Source organism: Anser cygnoides, chromosome 3, assembly GCF_040182565.1.
Source record: "Anser cygnoides isolate HZ-2024a breed goose chromosome 3, Taihu_goose_T2T_genome, whole genome shotgun sequence".
Lineage (NCBI taxonomy): Eukaryota > Metazoa > Chordata > Aves > Anseriformes > Anatidae > Anser > Anser cygnoides.
This window is the reverse complement of record NC_089875.1, coordinates 19,418,458-19,436,324: the sequence shown is the minus strand read 5'-3', so window position 1 is coordinate 19,436,324 and position 17,867 is coordinate 19,418,458. Positions and strand designations below refer to the sequence as shown.

General features: G+C 41.3%; 1 long non-coding RNA gene across 2 annotated transcripts; it reads right to left on the bottom strand.

Moving 5' to 3' along the window:
- Positions 1-673: 673 nt before the first annotated feature.
- LOC125182008 (uncharacterized) lies at positions 674-17,857 on the bottom strand. Of its 2 annotated transcripts, none has more exons than XR_007160849.2 (6): positions 15,925-17,857; positions 7,981-8,057; positions 5,366-5,455; positions 4,774-4,965; positions 3,924-4,025; positions 674-1,246 (listed from the first exon to the last, which is right to left on the bottom strand). It is a non-coding gene; the product is annotated as an uncharacterized lncRNA (long non-coding RNA). The 2 variants fall into 2 exon arrangements; XR_007160850.2 differs by lacking the exon at positions 15,925-17,857 and adding an exon at positions 9,156-12,291.
- Between the last annotated feature and the right edge of the window lie 10 nt (positions 17,858-17,867).

The following is a 17,867-nucleotide window of genomic DNA, read 5'->3' as shown; positions in this document are numbered from 1 at the left end:
AGATCACCATCTCCCATCAACCCTCCTCCAAAGTTCAAAGAGAAAGCTAACAAAACACCTGGAGACAAAGAATCATACCAGGGGGATAGTCATAAAAAACATTTCCTCCCTCTGTGATTTTTCTCAAGAGGACTACTTGTTCAATTTGTGGAAAAGAGAGCAAGAATTGCCAGATGAACTAACCATTTAAAACTGAACACTCAGCTTATTAATGACATAGCTCTAATAGGAAGTATTTTCCACAGTAGACACAAAGAAATTGGTAGGCTTACATAGAAGGCAAAAGATGCCTGAAACAGAGACCAATGGTATAACTACACCAAACTACATACTGCAGTTTTTCTTGACTTGTACAGCTTTCACTTGTACTTTCCAGAGGTGAATAACTCTCTTGAAAAATGTATAAGTTATAATTATATTCAAATGCATTTTGTATTTTAGTTACATATCCAGTTAGGATAAGAAAGCAACTGAATGCCGCATTTCACTATGCCATAGAGCACCTGTGAGATGGGTGAACATTTCCATACATATATGCCATACATATATGCCTTTTCCCAGCTTGTCAGTGTACTTGTCAGTAGATCCAAGAGGCTCAGAACTATTTTGCCAAAGCCACCCTATAGGTCTCAAAAGTAAAGAGCTACAGCAACTGCTGATTCAAGCACGCAATCTATCAGCAGAATAACCGAAGTCCCATTCCAAGTCACAGCACCAAGCCTGTCAGAGTTTAAGAAGCATTTGGACTGCGCTCTCAGTCATATGGTCTGAATTTTTGGGTAGACCTGTGTGGAGGCAGGAGTTGGACTCGATGATCCTTGTGGATCCCTTCCAACTCGGGATATTCTGTGATTCTATGAACTATTCCCAGCACGTTCCAGCTGCTGGGTCACTGAGCTCCACAGCTTATGCTGACTGACTACTCCTGTTATAAATAATTGTTTGGAGATGTCACTGCAACAGTGATTTGCATTTAAGGCATAGTTTGCTGCAGAGATGATTTATTCTTTGAGAACCATCTTGTTCTTATTACAATAATAAGTTCTTCCTACCCTATTAATACCATGGCAGTTAAAGACTTTCTGCTAGCATTTCCACAGGCACTCACAGTTTAACAAAGGTATGTTTGTTTCTTCAAGAGCCATAGGCTCTTCCATCAGATTTTCATCTCCTGAAAATGGATTTCCACAGCATATATCCAGTAGAGCTCTCTGGAACCACAGAGTTGGTAGGGGAAGTGAAAGACCTTTGCAGGTAAAAGACAGTAGTTATTCACAGGACTGGACAACTGCTTCTGCTACAGCAAAGTGCTTGCAAATTCGAGTCAAATAAAACCTTTTTTTAAAATCAATTTCTTTCTCCAGTCAAAAAGTCTAAATGCAAAATAAATTCCAAAAAGAAGTCTAAAGGGGACTTGTACTATGATTTCAGGTCCCAGCTGTGTTATCTCACAACCGCCTGCAGCTCAGAGCTGGACCTGCTCCATCCCCTTCTCAGCCCTGCTCTGCCACTCACCTGTTGCCACTGTGAACCAGATCCCAAAGCTGAGCTGGTCAAATTCTGTTCCTCCTATTCTGCAAAGCTGGGGTCCCTGCCAGCTTGGTTACCTGAATTTCATTTCTCAGACAAATACCAGAGCTATGCTTAGGGAAGCCACAGAACTACTTATCATAGAATAACAGAATGGTTTGAGTTGGAAGGGACCTTGAAGATCACCCAGTTCCAACCCCGCTGCCATGAGCAGGGACACCTCCTACTAGATCACAAAGCCCCATCTAACCTGGCTTTGAGCTCTTCCAGGGTTGGGGCGTCCACAGCTTCGCTGGGCAACCTGTTTCACTGCCTCACCACCCTCATAGTAAAGAATTTCTTCCTAGTGTCTAATCTAACTCTACCTTCTTCTAGTTTAAAACCATTACCACTTGTCCTATTGCTACATTCCCTGACAAAGAGTCCCTCCCCAGCTTTCCTGTAGGCCCCCTTTAGGCACTGGTAGGTCTTTCTCGAGCCTTCTCTTCTCTAGACTGAAAAACCCTCAGTCTGTCTGAGAAGACTCAGACTGTTTGCTCAGGAGAGGTACTCCAGCCCTCTGATCATCTTTGTGGCCCTCCTCTGGACCTACTCCAATAGGTCTACATCTTTCTTATGATTCACTGTTTTTGTAGTTTCACTGGCCTGGAACAACAATAGCCTGCTAGAAGTTTTATTTCTCTTTGACATTTGTGAATAATTGCTGTTAAGAGACCATCCAGGGGACTCCTGCAGTTTCCAGAGAATGTAGAGGGAAGCTGCAGGTGCTCGACATACCTGTGAATTTGGGCACAGAGGATTTTTAATTTTGGCCACAGCTGAACACTGCTCACGTAATGCTCTGAGCATTCTCTCTTCCCTATGAGTGCATTAAGATCAGGTGATTTCAGAAATACTCATTTGCACACTTAGATGGGTGCTAATGCAGTTAGTGCTTGATCACTCTCTCTGCACATACTCCTGGCATTTCCTGGCATTGAAGTCTCAGTATAAACACAACCACTCAGAGTCCTTGAGTCCTCTGCTGTTATCACAGAGGGGGGCTTGGGATGCCAAATTTCAAGATGTGCAATTTCACGTCTGGATCTCAAACCCCTCTGTGCGACAGCCCTATGTACCTGGAATACAGATTGAGGAATCATTTTTATTTTTCCACATTACTAGTTTAAAGAGTTCTAGTTCCATTCTTGTTTTGCAAAGAGCAAAGCATAATTTGTCCACAAATATTACTTGTTGCTTCTTTAGCAAGACAAATTGTAGCCTTCTCAAGTGTCTCTACAAGCCATAGGAGACATTCTCCTTAGTTCATTCAATGCTTTCATGGGAAGAATCACATTTTTTCCTGTACAGAGCCATTTATAATTTATTTTTAATTTGTATGCGTGGCACAGTTTTGTCCGAGGAGTCTGCTGCTGCGGCTTTTGTAATATAATATTTCAGGAAGATTAGGATAAAAAAAAATGGATTGGAAAAGCTGTAAGTTTCATTACTTAGCTCTCTTTTTAGGGGGGGATAACTATCAGGGGTAGGAGTAAAAAACGATGATGAAACACGTGCTTTCAATAGTGACTGCTTATTTATCATACTTTCCCTGAAAAAGCCTCAAAGTGTTATCAGTGGAAAGCCTGAGAAAGCTGTGTTTTCAAAAACTTGCAAGACTGGGTAAACATAAATTGCTTCATTATATAAGAATGGTTTGTTGCAGCTTCTGTCATCGTGCTGTCTAGCAGAAACAATGCTTGTGGTTTTAAGGTCTCAGATCAGCTTTGACTTCACCAAGATATTTTACGGCCTTTTGTACTCACCCGACATGATCGGTATCATCAGCTAAACACCTGATATCACACTAAAGTGGCTTTAAAAGTGATCATGCCTGAACCAGATGTCCCTATTGCCCCACAACAAACATACTAATCATCTACATACACACATATACTCTGTTCCTGCACAACATGAAATGAGTACAGGTAAATCACTTTCAGCAGGTCACTGCAGGAAATTTGGAGTGTGTGATGAACAGTTATTGCCAGAAGAAGCTGGGGGCACAGACCACCCACCCGATCATACACAAACAATGTCCCTTTCAGCAAAAAGGTATGTTGGGATCAGCACAAAGGATTTCAGGATCTTTTATATATAGCTCACAGGCCAATGCCAACATTAGATCCATATTTACTTAAACTATTGGGGACAAGGGATTCATACTAGCCTCTATCCTGTGTAGGTACTTAGTACAAGTAGCCCCAGTCTTTGTGGGTCTCTAGGGATTAATGGAATAGTAGTAATGTTGTGACCTTTCAAGATCTGTTGGTCCCAAGCTGGCAAAAAGAAATTGCTAGCTCACAACCCTGCTCCATGAGGCTGGAATATGAATAACAACAATGGTAGCTTACCATCTGTTCAGTAACTGGTATAAAAAGCCTAGAGAATCTTGGTCCAGTTCTTATCCATGGCATCCATATCCATCATGGGTGTACTCACGTGTGCACAGTCTGCTGCGTGGAGAAAGTGAGACAGGTACTGACCGCACATTACTTTTGTATGCTTATATCCTTAAGTCCCTCCCTAGGGCAGCAACCTTATTTTTAAACCACCTACAAGCCTGTATTCTGCTGACACAATGAAGAGCATGGCAGTAATTTGGATCAAACATGAGCCACATAGCAAATCATTCTAGGGTCTTTACTAATATACATATTACACCCCTTTAATTATACCCACAGCAAGGCACTAACAAGAAAAGCTCTGTAATAAATTAAGCCCATACTAATGACCTATTAACACCACAGCTGAGAATTTTTCTCCTGGGTGCACTCTCCCACTACAGTTACATGCTCCACCTGTAAAGTGTACCAACTTTTCAATTTCACTTTAAAAAGTTACACAATATTGCACCTGAAAGCTTTAGTTTGTTTAAAGGTCCAACTTCAGAGCTTTACCAGTCTGTCAACTGCACAGCAAACTGTTAAGTTGCCTCAGTGTTTCCATGGAAACAATAAAATGGCTGTTAATTTTAAAACACGATAGGATATGACTCCCCGATGAGCTACTTCATGTTTGATGGGGTGTTTGCTTTTCTCACCTGCACTACAAGGTTCTGATCACCTGTAATCTTTCTGGATCATTCCTGTAGGGAGCTATATCAAGCTGGCTTGACCTTCTGCACAGACCTTACGCAGTCAGGAGCTTTATAGGAAAACTCTGTGCTGGGAGGTCTACCCATGAACATGCAGATACACTTACCTGGACTAATTTCACAAGCAGCTCCAGTATTCCAGTCTTGGGGAGCTCAGTAGGCCAGTGCATGGGCTCCTGCAGGACCTGCTCCCATTCTTGCTAGAAATACTGTGAGGGCGGCTGGCCTTATCCTCCCTCCTCACTCATTATAGTCAGCCTGAAGGTGTGTGCAGCAAAGGAGAAGTGGTTCAGCTGTGCCTGATGAGAGAAAAAGAAAGAAAGGAGAGCCAGTGGCTGGTGAGAGAAGATGTTGAGAACATTGGTAGTGTATCCAGTGTTTGAACAGAAAGATGCTTGTCAACAATGGAAAGTGACAAGATGGAGAACAGCCAAGAACTGCTGCTGTCCTTGAGCTAAACAGGCTAGCTGGGGTACCCAAACATCTTCTCTTCTTTGAGAACTCTCTGGGCATCACTAACAGATGTCACAGGACCTACAAAGCCTGATACCCTTTGTATCAATGTCAAATTAGACTCTCTTAGTCTTAGAAAATGCACTGAGACAGTAAGACTGGAAGTTGCCCAGTCACTGGCAACTGAAGGTTGGAGATATATTCTGAGGAAGAATTGCTATTGATTTTCCTTGTTCTTATACTCACCCCAGGCATCCTTTCTTGGCCACTGCCCAGGGACAGGATGTTGAGCCAGATGGACCTTTACTCTGAGCAAGTATAGCCTTTCTGATGTTCCTGTGCAAAGTATGACAAACTGGCAGTTGCAGAAAGCAGAACATTTTAATTTATTGCTGACAAAAATGTCAATTCAATTTCCATTGTACCAATTCTTAACATGCCTGATACCTACATCTGTTTTCTAATGAAAACAATACTAGTTAAAAGCAACATACTCAGAAACATGTTATTTAATAGCTCCTGGATTAGCTAATTGCTTCTAGGTTTTCTAATTTTCTTTTACTCTTCAGAGTAAAACCCCGAGGAAGGTAAGAACAACCAACCTCTCCGTGAAGAAGTTGGAGAACAGCCTAGAACTCCTGTTTTCTTAGGGTTATACAGGCTAGTTGGGAGCACAGCTTGTCTTTCTCTGAGTTCTCCACAAGGGTATCAAACCACAGACATGGTGTTTACTTTTGCAACTATATACACTACCAGATATGGAAATAGCCCTACTGCATGTATTCTAAACCATCGAAACTAGTTTTCCTTTAATAAATGGGATATTGGCAAGTTAAATCCCATGTGGCTTCAAGTAAGCTCACCATTTCTTTACCCTCTATCCTGAAGCATTATGTAGTAGTGCTAAACTCAATTAAGGAGATGTCCGGAGAGAAATTGATCTCTATGTGCTACTTACTGACTTCATCTGGGTGCTTTCAGATTTAATTAATATTCCAAGAGTACATTTTAATCATTGAGTGAAAAGCCTTATGGCACCCAAATGGCAGTATTTGTTACATTAACCTGATAGCAGTACGAAAGGGGAATAATGATTTGAAAGGACAAAAAAGAATAAGTTGTCTCAAGGAGCAGGCCAAGCAGAGAAATAATGTGACGGAGGACAAAGACCCAATAGTGTGAATCACGAGTGATGAATTTGGCCTACTCATTGATGTCAACAGGATTTTGTTGTCATTAGTAAGGAAATAAAGGCTGATTTTTTTGTGGTCTCTGACTGCTGAAACGCCTAGCATACAATCTATTGAACATCAATGCTGCAGACTCTTTTTCAAGAACAATTCTGTATAATCAAAATTTGCCTGTTGGAGACTGGTAGTTTTAACCTTTATGGTTTCTTTTGAAAAAGTTTTATGGATTTTAAAGCTACTTTTTTTTGGACCATGGTGTCAAAAATTGCATCCTTGTTATTTATTTGAAAAAAAATAACTAATACCTTGTCTGGTACCTGACAAGAACAACTACTCAAGTCCAGAAAAGACTAAAAATTACCTAATTGAAAGCATTATGTTTTGTAACACACAACAATACACAGTTAAAAGCCCACTGTCTACCTTAAGGAATTACACTTTACACTCTCCTTCCCATCTTGCGGTTCATTAACTTCATACAGAGGTGGAACAACATTGTTAGAAACTAAGGACTAAGAATTAAGTACAAACACATATATAAGTGAATACAAAGGCTGTTAGTGTGTGAATCACTGAACCCACACTGGTGATTGAGTGTCAACAAATGTGTTAGGCTTACTGTGAGGACATGCAGGAAAGGAAGTTGGATTTGGAAATTACAGCAGTGATTGTCAAAATCTTAGGGCTGGGGCTTAGCTCCATCTAAAGTACCAAATTCTCTGTCCTTTCAGCCAAAAGCGTACCCTGAATCACATTTTTTGCAGTAAATGATTTAATAGCTGCCTTGGCCTTAAATCAACTGGCTGAGAAATCCACACTTGAGCTCAGTGAATAAATTGTTGCAGCAGTATGTTGGGATTGCGCAGAGAATATCTGCTTTGAAGAATAAATTCTAATATATCTGTTTGTGGATATGGATGCTTTAGGTAGGACTGGCTGCAATTAAGGTGTCTCCTTATTTTTGAGGTTTTACAGATTTGACACATTTCAGTAACGTGGGCTGATTCTTCCTATGTTGGCTTACTGGCTGAATTTGAATTAGTGTTGAAGGTTCACTTACAGTGTAAATAAATTAGAGAACAATACATTATTTTGTTCTAACTAACACACCTTTCTTTTGCTTCTGAAAAACTGTTGTACATCCCTGTCACAGTGCTCTCATAAAGAATATAGCTGAAACACTCTATTCACTACAGTCAAAGCAAAATCATCATTAGCTTCAAAGGGAATAGCATTTCATTTTACAAGTAAAATATACTGTCTTGTGGTACAGAAGTTTGATTTTCATTAACAAAGAGGTGGACACTAAATTACTTGAACTCAGCTCTATTATTTTCACCTAAATATAGATACTCCTCTAGCCTCAGTACTACTCAGTAGAGTTCTTTGCTTTTAATGTTAAAAATGGACTTTGTCACACATACTTTTAAAACAATTTCAGATATTATGACAATGTCACAAAACTGTTTAAATCTTGAAGCTGTTCAAGTTCTTTGCTTTAAAAACTGACCATTTTTAAAATTTGGCTTGCATGTAAGGTTCCCCCCAGAAAGCTACATCATTTCCCCCATCTACCCAAGGGAAGTTTTGAGCAGAGCTTCCCTTTCATTAGAAAGGCACAAGGATACTGTAGAAACCAATATATTCTTTTCTACACTACTACTAACTTACTTTAAAGTACTTCTGAAAAAGCAGTCTCCTAGTGAGGCAGTTGTGTTACAAACAGCTTTGGGTCATGTCAAGTACTGCTAGAGAGATAAAGAAAAAAAATAATCTTGTAAAAATCTCTTAGCAGAGAATCACAAAACACTACTTTGTTATTATTATTATTATTATTGCTTTGGGGGACTGAGCCAAATAATATTTAAAAAGCAGATGGGTCTCAGCTTCATCCTTCTAATGTAAAATGGATGTACTGTGTTGAGCAAATGCCTAATAACTCTGTGGGTGTTTGCTTAGAAATGCCATTTAGGTTAAACACTGCTGCAGTATCTGTACTTTAAAGGCTCACGTGTTGTTGCTGAATTTGAAAGAGGATGAAATGCTAATGCTTGTGTTGGTCATTTAGAAAAGGCAAAACTTTAAAAATCTCCTTTTGGAAAATAGTAAGACTACAGCAGCAAATAATACTCAGGACTGTGCAAACAACAGTGTAGCTTGTGCACTGATGTACACAAGGAGACAATGTCCAATGTACAAAGGGCTGCTCACATTCCTGACTTGTGTTACATGAGATCTGTTGTCTCCTGAGACATTTCTGGGTTGGACGTATGGTCAAGGTAAAGTGTGTTTGCTCTGCTGTTGAAGAAATACATCTGTACCCTTAAACTGTTAAATAGTGAAGTTGACTTTGTGACATTAGAATAAACTGTTCTTGAGATGGTCCCTGCATAGAAAGTTCATGTTTGGATTTGTCCTTTAGGCATGCATAGTTATGATCCAGAGCTCTGATTCAATCTCTTACTTAGTTTAGCGTAACACTGGGCAAAAGCCTTGAATTGTTTCAGAGCATTCAAATGTGAAAACCAAAACTCCAGAAACGATGCAGGCCTGCTGAAAGTCAGAAGTGGGTCAATTTATGGAAGTCTACAATAAGGACATCTTTGTGTACTTCACGGTGAACCTCCTTTTCACTGTCTAGGTATTTCTGACTAAGTGTGGATTCCAGTACTGGACATTATAGAATACATACTGAGTATAAATACAAGGTTATTTTCCATCTTGATGCTAATATCAGCTGCAAGTCAGTTTTCATACCCTCTTAAAACAACTAAGTCTCTCAGCAGGGTTATGTTGCTGTAATTCCTCTTTGCTCATGACAATGCTGTAGAAAACACTGCCCTTACCTTCTCAACACTGCCTGAGCAATACAATAACCATGGGATGTTTTGACAGCATCTCCCTTGCAGTCTTTGGAAACAGAGTTTGCTGAAAATACCTTAAATAGCAAATTAGAAATCTGAGTTTATAAAAGGCTTTCTTCCTCAGTTTATCTGTTCTATGTGTATTTGTAAATCTTATCTTTACTAATGAAACAGCAAGAAGGAAGGAATGAGCTGGATTCTGTCCTGTCTCTGGCACCACCAGTAGAAATGTCAGCTCAGAGCTATTTGTAGATTTTTCTCTTGCTTGGGTGATGTGAGACAGAACAGGTTTCTCAGGAAGGGGGTAAGCCTGTGGGTCAGATTCTCTGCTGTAATACAGACTCTGTGATTTCAAAAAGTGATCATTATGGGACAGTCATGCTCCAAAAGTCACAGTGAGCTTCCATACTCCATAGTAATCAAGTCTCTTCACATTTCAGTTTATCCTGTCACACCTAGAATCAATGGCAGTTGCAGATATGCAGTACCTGTGGAAGACCTCTCCCCTCAGAAAAATTAGATATGGAATACAGCCTGTCAGATCATCTCCTGTCACCCTTCCTGCAAGCAGTGAAGAATTTTCCCTTACAAAACCAAACATCTGAAAAGTATCTATTTCAGTCATATTTTGGAAGGGGAGCGGAAGGCTGATAGACCTGCAATTCTAAGAAAATGTCAACATATTGACTAGGAAATTTGTGGCATAAGATATGTAAAAGCACTCAGAGCTAGACCTGGATTAGATCTGGAAGAGAATTCAGAGCCTGTGTTTGCAGAGAAGCTGAGGCCAACTTTACCAGCCAGTCTGAAAACTACAGATCTAACTTCAAGATCTGACATGGGGCAGCTTCTGGGCTCTTCTCACAGAGGCCACTCCTGCAGCTCCCCTGCTGCCAAACCCTTGCCATGTAAACACAATACAATGTGCTATTATGACATTAGAGGAATAGGAAAGTTATGAAAGTAAGGAAGAAATAATACTTCCATTTTAAAGGCTCTTTAATTCAGCATCAGCCTGGTGGCTATGAAAAAGAGGCTCTTCAGAATCTGCAGTTACACTGCTTTCACGCCATCACCACCTGTAATGTTTCGTAATGGCTTTAGCACAATGCCTCTCCAGGTATAAAGAAGCAAATGGCACTGTTCCAGAGAAAAGAATACATTGATATTTTTTCTAGTAGGAGGAATGAGTTTAAGCAAAACATTTTAACTCATGTCCCATCTTCCTTTCCTCCCTTCTCCTTTTTTCTCTCCTTTCCTACTGTGATTGCATATAAAATACGTAAGTCTCAAAGAGGCTGTTTTGCCTGAAGGAAAAACATAGCCTACCTGCTACACAACAACCTTACACCATGTTTCAGTCCTCTAAGAAAGCAATGATGTGGGAAATGACTTAACATGCAATTCAATCTATGTTCTAATATACGCATTGGCATCACCAAGGTCACTGCTATAGCACATGTAGTTGGAACACAGGAACACATACCTTGGTGCGACACACAGCTCATAGCTGTTGACGACCAAAATCACCAGGCACAAGAAATACAGAGGGAGAAACCCTCAGAAGCCAATGAATCAAGAAGGTGAAATGCAAAAGAAAGACTTGGAACTTGGGCATCTGAATGGCTGACACACTAAAGCTTAGTATCAGCCTCTGCTCTTGTAGGAATTGTGCTGCGATACAACAACAGGATAGTGAGAAAAGGATGCTTCAGGGCTAACGCTACTGTCCTGCAGACAAGGCATGGGTGAGTCAACAAACACAGCAGGTGAGCTGCCTGATTCAAATAACAGTTAATAATATCTACCTTTGTAGAGAGCCCCAGTAGGGATCATAAAGTGAAAAGGATACAAACTATTCCCAAGATTGCACCCACATTTCCTTCTGGAACCCTGCACAACCTTTTTCTCACTAGCATCCCATTGCCTCTGGAGGAATAACCTATTCGTTGATGATTGTATATCAGGCAAAACATCTTTTACCATTTCTCTCCAAGTACGATATGGTTCGTGTTCTTACTGACTCTTCCTCCCCCATCTCCTCTGTGCTAAATCTTTCCTGCTCTTCTTCATCTGACGAAGGGGACTGCACACACCCAGCAAGCAGCACCAAACCCATTGGGCCTGCTGTTGCTAAGAGACTGAATTTTGAAAATATGGAGAGACCCTGCCCACACAATTTTCCCTCTGGCTCCCAATATTCCTCCTATTGCTACTGTCGGTTCTTACAGTTGACGCAACCTTGGTGTCATCAATACATACGGTTTTTATGGGATGTTTCTTCCCCCTGACTCTCACAGTACATAGGCAGATGTATTTGCTCGTGCCTATAGAAAGGACAGCAAGTTTCAAATGATAACAAATCTACTGATACATGAAAGTTTTGGGGAAGTTTCAGAAACTCTCCTAGAGTATTGTCATATTCCTAGGCTGACAGAAGGTATCCGATCACTTTGGTCCCTGACAGTAGTGACAGACTTCTGCAGAATCACAATTGGTTGTGATTTTGAAGTCTGTTTGCTGCCTCTCTCTTCCAGGCACGCAGCTGACAACTTGCTAGATATCTTGCTCTCCATTAATATAGGGTCAGTGATAGATATGAGAGAATTCAACCAGCCCTAGCTTCAGGAGCCATCTAGTCGTGCCTTTGTAAACAGGACCGAAAAGCCTTCCATGCAGTCAGATCACAACTCTTTGCCTAAATATGCATATAAAGCAAGCAAATCTTCTGTTGATCTCTTTGCTTACCTGAATAAAGGTGCGTTTTCTACTCCTGGATCATTTGACTGTGATTTTAAGGATTTTTAGGATAAGATCCATCTGTCCTAGGAAGATTAAGGACTAAATCCCTTGTGCTTCATTTGCAACGTTATATGGCATCTGTAGCCATTGCAAAGATTGTCACTACAAGTATTCACCTTCCATGTGCTAAAAGGCAACTTAGGATTAAAGTCCTGGGCAGGCTACCTTAGGTCAGCAAAAACATATAACAAAGAAATCAGAAGTACATGGGAAGCTGATGAGCAAAGCAGCAAGTAGAGACTGACCACTGCACAAATGCTTCCCCCGATGAAGGATTAGAGATAGCCTGAGAACATGACAGGTTTGAGGACACGGCTCTTCAGAAGGGTAGAAGGGTAAGTCATACACAGAAGAAGCAGACACTGATAAAAACAAGTTTTCTGCACACTGTTTATAAGGAATGGGGAATGTGGAAAAGATGCCAAGAACAGCCATATATTTTTCTAGGGAAGAAAGCAGAGATGCTGTCAGAAGTTGAGATCATGCCAAAAATAGTTATAAATTTTTTTTAGAATGTCACAAGGCTGACAAAACATCAGGGCCAGATGGGATCTGTCTGAGAAAAATCAAGCAATTAACTAAAAAAATGCGGTGGCATATGAATCAAAGGAGCAAGGTCCATCATGCTTTACCCTGCCAGTTTCACATCGGCAACTGAGTGAAATAAACCCTGCCTGGCCTCAGGAAAAAGCCATGCTGTGTGTGCCACAGGAGCAGGAGGGAGAAATCAGGAGGATCCTGGTTCTCATGGGAAAAAACTTCATGCTGTTTCAGTCATAATGCTGTGTATGTGAGGCAGCCGTCTCTAAAGGCAGAATGTACCTTTGGAGAACACTGCTCTTCACTTTCTCCTGGTAGTTGAGTACGAGGGATGCTGACACTGCTTCTGGGACAAAAGGTGCTAGTATATACTGAGGTTTATGCAGGATCCAAAAACCAGGAAGAAATCCACAGCTTGACTTCCACAACGAGGGGGTGGATATGGAACGGAGGCACTAATTAAGGGCACACAAGAACCACTCAGGAAGTTATGACTTCATTAACGATAATGACTAGATGGGGAATCATACTTAAATCTGTTAGACATGGATTTTCTAGTTTAATTGGATATTAGAAATGCTCTTTTATATGCAGTAAAATCTAATGTGGAAGTCTGTTCATCAGGGCAAAGGTTCTCAAGTAACTAGACCAAAGTTTCACATGAGAGAGGAAGAACTTGGGATGTCTTGCAGATAAAGTACTAGGATGCTTATGGTGAGATCATGGGATTGAATGTCAGTCTCTGGTGACATGACTGGGCAGTTCTCTACTACTGCACCGTTAATAAGTATTCTGGCTGGCTCAGCCAACATTCCTATAGAGCCCTGGAGAATTGTATGCTGGAGTGAAGTTTTTGGCAGCTATTTCTGACACAGAGCCCAGTGCATGTTCTATAGGCCTCCTTTTGTGCAGAATATCATTTGGGGATGAAGAGAGACACCAACAACTACAATCTCAAAAAAAAAAAATATATATATATATCAGTTTAAATCAGACAGTTATACTTAAGGGTTGAAAATGGAGGCTGGTCTTCCCTGAGCCTTTGAAAACTGAAAGCAGCAATGCTGTTCTCTTTCCTTGTGCTCTCCAGTCATCTATCCAGAATCTATGTAGCCTGGGAAATTCAGAAATGTAATAATCTCCACTGTAAACACCCCTTTCAGGATTTACAGAATGTTTCCTGTCTAGTCACCATTGCACTTGACTCAACTCTCAATTAATGTACCGGCTATATTCTTCCCATGGGCAAGAACAACTCAAATGGAGATCAGCAAATGCAACACTGATTGCATTCTAGATTAAAATGAACTTAAGCAAGTTTCGGTTTTTATGCCAAGAAATAATTTAAAATAATTTTCCAACTCCAGCAGGAAGGGCAGGTAAGAAGCAGATAGATCTCAGGAAGAAAATAAATATATCTTAGGGAGCAGTGGTTCAGCCTGATAGTATAAAAACCTCTTTTACAGTTAGTTGAATTGCTGAAATAAACGAAGAACCAGGAGGTCACTGGCCTCCCTCCCCACATGTCCTTCCCCAACAGGGCATTCACTCCCTCTGCATGCTACACATATCATCTCTCATTGCCTGAGAAACAGCTTCTGTCATTATTGCTTTCTTGGTTATGCTAATTTTCACTTTTACATTCTCATCTCGTGCCAGAATTAGTTGGGTGCATTATGCTTCAAGTGAAGCTTTGCTATTTCCTCTTTTGCTGAACAAGCTTGAAAAAAAAATACTGTTTCTCTCCTATTTTAATTCCTAATAGCCACAGAATATTGCTATGATTTGTAGCTCTCTGGTGCATGTCAGCGTAGTATTTATAAAATGGGCAAGTACAGTCCCAGAAAATTAAGTCTCCTACTTGCTCATAAGAGAGATACAGACTTGGCAGCATCAGAGAAAGTTCTTATTGCAGTAACTACTTAACTGTGCATAGATAAATCTTCTCCTGACCATAACAAAAGACCTACTGAAGAACATGTGAATATCAGGCCTGTCTCTACTGACAGAAAGCAGAGGACATAGGTTCTACAGTGTTTTTTTCCACACCTACGAGAGATTTCCACACCTAAAAGAGCTCACAGGATGACTGTTCACTGAGTCCCATCTCCACTGGAAACCTTGAAGCCCACCGGGTTATATCACAAGACAAAACAACAAAACACCTCTGATCCTTACATTTCACAGCCCATCAGTTAACTCAAGAAAGCAAACTCAGGCAAAAGCCTTTGTTCTCAGCACATCTCGTTGAAACTGTTAAACTCTTGGAGAGGATATCTACACTTCGAAAGACACCAGAGAGCTAATGCTGTTCCCCAAAGAGAGGGCCAAAAGCTTTCAACACAGACCAGGAATCAGGCAGCCACGTGTAAAACAATATAAAACTCCTTACACTCTACGTATAACGCTCTCCATCCCACTGGAAATCCCTGAGCTAACCAGCAGTGCTTACTGCTTCTATCTATTCAGATGTGACCTGTATCGCAGTAGCTGTTGACTTCACATCAATTGACATTACAAAGCTGCGGAAAATTGTAGCAGTGAGACAAGGACTGAAATGCTTGTACTTTTTGGACTTGTAACTCATTTTTAAAATTGTTCCTTCCAGATAAGGGGTACAACAGTATGAGGAAGACATGCATTTACACTGCTCTCATGTTGGTTAAATAGAAGATCTCATTCCTCACAGCTGTCAAATAGGTGCCTTTCTCCAAGATCAAAACTTATATATGCTGGTAAATCAGCCTCTGTTGGCATCATGATTTAAGGGAAACTTAAGAAAGGGGAGCAGCATATGTTTTTCTATTTCACAGCTTTCTGAAAAGACTGTCTTACAAAATATAACATTTAATCCTGTCTGAGCCAGCTTTTACTAAGAAAGTATTATATAAGTAGCAAGGAATCTGATCTGAATCGTAGCTTCATTTAAGATGGAGCATAGAATCATAGATGCATTAAGGTTGGAAAAGACCTCCAAGATCACCTGGTCCAACCATCCCCCTACCACCAATGTCACCCACTAAACCATGTCCCTAAGCACCACGTCCAACCTCTCCTTGAACACCCCCAGGGACGGTGATGCCATGCTAGAGCCTGGAGTACCTCCTGGTGATCCTGGTAGTATCACATACTCTCAGGACAAAGCAGAACACAGCCACAAGTGCCACCATTAAAAGTTTTAGGCTAATAGAAACTTACAGAAAGAACAAGACTTTCTGTTATTTTGACAGAGAAAAACTCCAAACAGAAGATGAATTAATAAATATGAAACTACTACTGCTCCCTCTGGAATCGGTGCAGGATTTCTGTGAGATTTGGCACAAAGAATACACTTCAGCTTGATTTGTCAGTCTGAAGTGTGTAACAAAACTTGTCTGGAGTCTTGTGAGTGCAGGATATACTTACGTACTCTGTAAGCAATAAATGTAGTTCTCATCTGCACTAGGAAGGGTCCATTGAGTCAAATCCAGCCTCACAGAACTGCCTGACATCTGTAAGATGGGAACAACTTATGAGGTCTCAGTGCCATGACAGTCCAGTCAGAACAGAGCCTACAAGTAGTACTGGGTGAATAAAGCATTCATCTGCACAGAAGTATACTTCTTCCTTGCCATCTCCATTTTCAACTGATAGAATGGATTTGTTAATGACTCTCTCATATCTGTGATCCAAGAACTCTAATCTGAATGGATTTAATTGATCTCTTTTGTTCAGAGAAAACTGGACTCCTTGAAACAAACTCTGCTTTCAGATGCAAAATGCTGTGCACTACTGGATTTATAGGGGTATAATCGGAGTGCAGACTGCAGATCCCCTCCTGCCCCCATGGGACTGTCAGTGAGCAATAGCTCTGCTTAGCTTATTGTTTTTGTCAATAACACCCATCATTTGATTTGTGTTGTTATATCTCTCCTAACATGCTTGTATGCTACTTAAGATGACAGCTTAGGAATAGATCCAAGCTCAGCAGTAGGGTGTATTTCAAAGAAACTGACCTGTAGTTACTTTAGGTTATGTCAATCGTATTCAACTTGCAGGTTTTCTCCCTTTTCATAGGAGAGAAAGAAGAAAAAAAAAAAAAAGGACTCGGGCGTTCTAGTGGACAAAAGGCTTGACATGAGCAGGCAGTGCACATTTGCAGCCCAGAAGACCAACTGTGTCCTGGGCTGCACCAACAGAGGAGTGGACAGCAGGTCGAGGGAGGGGATTGACCCCCTCTGCTCTGCCCTTGTGAGGCCCCACATGGAGTGCTGAGTCCTGGTCTGGGGCCCCCAGCACAAGAAGGATGTGGGGCTGTTAGAACAGGTCCAGAGGAGGGCCACGAAGTTGATCAGAGGACCGGAACACCTCTCCTACAAAGAAATGTTCAGAGAGCTGGGGACGTTCAGCCTAAAGAAGAGAGGGCTCTGGGGAGACCTCCTTGCGGCTTTCCAGTACTTAAAGGGGACTTATAAAAGAGATGGAGAGCGGCTCTTTGCTCAATCAGATAATGACAGGACAAGGAGGAATGGTCTTAAGCTAAATGAGGACAGATTTAGACTAGATGTTAGGGGGAAATTCTTCGCTCAGAGTGTGGTGAGGCACTGGCACAGGTTGCCCACAGAAGTTGTGGATGCCCCATCCCTGGAGGTGTTCAAGGCCAGGTTAGACGGGGCTCTGGGCAAGCTGATCTAGCGGGTGGCATCCCTGCCTATGGCAGGGGTGTTGGAAGTAGGTGATCACAGAATCACAGAATGACTTGTGTTGGAAGGGACCTCTAAGATCATCTAGTTCAAGCCCCCCTGCCATAAATACCTAACAGGAACTCCTCTAGTGAAAATACAGTTTTAAAGCGTGCAGTAAGACACGGACTACCTCTCATGCAGAAATCCTGTATGCATATCACACTTATGCTTTGCATCAGGATTAATGCCTTTAATCTTTCTCCCAGTTCCTTTGCTGAAAGCCGTCTGCAACGCCCAGCCTCGCCATCATTTCTAACTACAGACACATTGAAGTCTTATTACCATTTCCCATTTTACTGTGTGCTGAATAAATACCAGCCCTACAAAGGGATATTTCACTTTGCAGTACTGATGTTAATGAAGACACATTCCCACATTATCCCAAGCCATGATTAACTTGTGGGGCGTGTATTTTTATTTTCTCCTCTAACTCTTGTGGCTCTCCCCCCTTCCCCTCTCCCTCTTGACAGTGCTTTTTCAGACAACAAACGAGCGGCTAACTGCGTGGGCTTCATTTACAGCTCCTCTTACACCTGCAGGCAGCTGTTTTTAAAAATACGAGGGGCAGGCAGCGTTTTTTTAGCGCTGCCACCGGCCCTGCAGGGAGGAAAGGACCGTGTGAGGAACC